Source organism: Myzus persicae, unplaced genomic scaffold, assembly GCF_001856785.1.
Source record: "Myzus persicae strain clone G006 unplaced genomic scaffold, MPER_G0061.0, whole genome shotgun sequence".
In the NCBI taxonomy this organism is placed as follows: domain Eukaryota; kingdom Metazoa; phylum Arthropoda; class Insecta; order Hemiptera; family Aphididae; genus Myzus; species Myzus persicae.
In genome coordinates this window covers 1-4,014 of record NW_019101115.1, presented here as the reverse complement: position 1 = coordinate 4,014, position 4,014 = coordinate 1, and the positions used below count along the sequence as shown (strand labels likewise).

General features: G+C 33.5%; 1 pseudogene; it reads right to left on the bottom strand.

Moving 5' to 3' along the window:
• Window positions 1-2,687, bottom strand: LOC111027767 (annotated as a pseudogene).
• Between the last annotated feature and the right edge of the window lie 1,327 nt (window positions 2,688-4,014).

The following is a 4,014-nucleotide window of genomic DNA, read 5'->3' as shown; positions in this document are numbered from 1 at the left end:
AGAAATATTCTAAAGCATACTTTCGTTTTGAGGTAGGTCAAGTGGCTCATTTCGGTCTTCATTATTTGCTAATTATACAAACAAAAAAGTTATATTTAGTTAAGACACAATATATTTTTTACCACATTCTATTTCTATATATTTACCTTGAATTTGGATGGGCGCCTCAATGTTATTTAAATTTCCTATAATACTGATATTTAGATTATAGTAACTAGAGTATACAATGTATTGTTAACTTTAATGTATAGTTGTATATTACTGAATCAGATCTTCAATGAATAGAACGTTGCCACATTCTGGTTGTTGGCGCATATTTGGACGTTCTTGATGTCTGACCATTTGTGGAACTGCTGCTGCTGCTGCTCGTTGACGACCACGGCCCCCAGGTCTTCTAGCTCCACGAATGTGGAATGGCTGTAACATAGGTGGCAGAGGCTGAATTCCAATTATTGATATCTGTAGCTGTCCCAAATCTTCAGGAAGGATTTTTTTAACTCAATTTTATGGTCATTTAGTTTATGCACTTAATTGAATTTATGTGGCACCAACCATTAGCTAAAGGGCCTATTTACATATTTATGTATCCTTTCACTGAGTAGGAAACTTTTCTTAATTGTGCCATTGTGTCATAGCGGTCATAGCTTACGCTTTGTTGAGCATCAGCCAAAATGCAGTTATTTGTGCTCTGCTAGACACAATTGATCTTCGTACCTTTAATTAAAGTTTGATTTATTAAAAACCATTTAAATAATTTAAACTTATAAAGTTTATAGCCTTACTCGCTGGCCGTTGATTGTTTGTAAGGTTTCTCTCCGTACTCTACTTTCAATGGAACGTAATCGATCTGCAATATATTATTAAAAATCAATCATCATTCTAGTTATTGTCAATTATATATTTTTATAAACATAAATTACCGTAAAAGGACCAGACTGGGGGATGTAGGCTTATGGTGGACTTTAGCATGCTGTGAAAACTTTCAACATAACTATTGGTACAAATGTTTACACTATAAACAGTAAACCCAGATAGACGTACTGTTGTTAACCAGTATTGTCGAACATAGTCCACAAACTGAACAATTCGGTTCAGTATGCCCATACGAGTTGCCAGCCTTGTGATTGCCAGAAAAACCCCCAAGAATGTAGAAGTCTTCGAGTAATTCTGGAATCTGTTGTGGTGGCAAGTGTGGTAAGCCCTAATCTATATATATAAAAAAAATGTCAATATTAATGTAAGAATTTCTCATATCACCAGATCCTAATCCGTCAGTCATTGATTGTTATAACTTATTACCATTTTCACCATTGTGGCAATATGATGATTTTCGCTCAATAACGTCGTCCATGGGTCTGGACAAAACGTAAAATTCCCTGCAAACAAATTTAACATTTGAGAATATAATTTCATTATTGACCAAGGTAAATAACAAATACGGAAATGCCTTAAAAATATTAGTTAAAAATCCTTTTTTTTAGTTACCATTATTATTATTATTTTTTTTACCAATAGATTGGTATAATTTATGATTTGAAATATTTTTGATGGTACAAACAATTATGATGTACGCAATTAATGTTTTTAATGTTTTGTTGTATTGTTTAATTATAGTGAAACTTAAAAAATATGTATATAGTATATTATATACATATGGGGGCTATAATACGTTGAGAACATTAAAGAAGTGAAATGTGATGTATCATAGAGTATTTGGCGTTTGATTAATTTATTTGACAATATTAAAACTGAGGTAATAGGGGAAACAAATATTAATTATTAACGTAATCGTCTTTTCAAATTACAATAATGAGAAATGTAAGTGCAAGTTTCCCATGTTATTGTGTTCTATAAATATTAACTGTTCATTCCTTTCCTAAATACTTGATACCATATTAATGAATTCTCCTATAAAAACACATTTTCATGCCGACTTAGGACTACTGTAGTTATACAACATTTTAGGTTTTAATGTAGATACAACAAATTTCTTTTAAGTAAACAAATGACTTAAAAGGTGTGCATTTATTAATCGTAATTTCTGATCTTATGAAAAGTGTACCAGAGTGACTTTCTTACTACTTATACCGTCGAGTACCCCTAAACCATCGGCCACCGACCTTAAGCACAAGCTACCAAGTATAAATATGGCAAAACAAAAGAACGTGTTGGTGCGGTGGGTCGAATGATTTAGTCTTAAAGTGTGTCCGAACCTTCAATGGATAGTACAGTGCTAATATAAACATTAATGTAACCGCAATTCAAAAGTGAAAAAAATATTAAAAATTTCAAATTTTTTTGCATCAACGCATAGATTGTCGTTCACACAAAAAGATAAACCCAATTTGGATGATCAAAATACAATCCTTCAACTTTAAATTATACTATTTTAGTATTATTGTTATAATGAACACTGTGGAATAATGTATTCTATTCTACAGTTTAAACCATAATGCTCTTATAATACATTAACATACATGCCCGATGCCCATAAAGAATATCGCAATGGATTCACAATAATAAATCTTTCGAATTCAAGATGCGGTCGGTGTCCTCCGCCAACTGGATGCATCAATAGTTTTTAATGAGCTTAAATATGCAGGCTCGATAAAAATCAAGTTGGAAAGTCGTGATTTCACCGCAGGCATTGTAGTGCATATGACTTCAGCTGGCGATGCACCCGTCATGGCGGATTTGAACTAAAACGAACCCGCCGTTGCACCTGGCCAAGATGTCATTATCAACGAAATCTACATAATAATAATATATTCACATGTCATGTCCCGTCTTCTGCCTTGACCAAGTGTGCGTCCAAATGCCAGCCATGTCACTTTGACGCGACAGCCGTTTTTTTATAGCATCGCGAATTATTTTATTAATTACGCAGACGGTGTATGGCAACATGTATAGCGAAATATTATACGAACTTTAGCTATGTCGTACCCGTACGGCAGTACGTGACACGTGTGGTCACTGGTCTGCCACTGCGTACGCCGTACGGAGACAACATAATGTCATAATATGTGGATTGCGGGTGCGACCTATTCTTAATTAAAAGCTAAACATATAATATAAAACATTGGTCATTGATATTGACTGATAACTGATTCTGCTATAAAGTATAAATAAATGAATATGACTATATGGCATATTATTAATATAGCGCCTTAATAATATCACATATTCACATACGAACTACGAATAACCAATGGCCAATTGGTCATTAGCACACAATCAGTTATACACTATTACAATATTGTATGTATAGCCCCCTACGCTGTTTTACACTATTGTAATATTTGTTACTTGGTTGTTGGGTTCGTATCATTCGTATCGTGTTCGCTGTTGTCTGCTTGACGTTCCTATAGATTGTTAATAATTGTATTGCATCAACCTTATACTCTTGTTTTCATTGTTTAAATTGTTTTAAATTGTTATACAATGAGTGATTGTGATTCTTCAACCGAAGTCGATCAGGTTGCAGATTTAGAATAACCAATTTTACACTGGCCAAATTATCAAAAATATTTTAAAGTATTAAGAGTCATTGAGGATTATTTTTTTTACAAGAATTTGAAAGTGAAGTGCTTATGTTGTGTCGATACAAAGTGTTACAAGGTGGATTCACGTTCAAACTCTAATATAAGAAAACATTTAAGCGTAAGTACAATGTTAATTTCATACCTGCCTATGACAGGTGACTCCCATCTAATATCTTGTGTGTTAAATTAATTTTAAATACCACACAAATACCTAATATATTACAAAAAATAAAAATACATCAAAAACAGTGGCGCACAGCTTTTTAAAAGTCAAATTTCAAGTGCTTAAGATGTATCATAGATCTCATTATTCTATATTATGTATTTTCCTGAGCCCCCACACGAGTCACCTCAGAGGGGCCCAATATTCTTGCATATATGAAATAAAATGTTAGCGATCTTTTTTTTTTGTACGTGTGGGTAGCACTGTCGGTCGACCCAACGGCGCGTCTCCGCCGCCGTATGTCTGTTC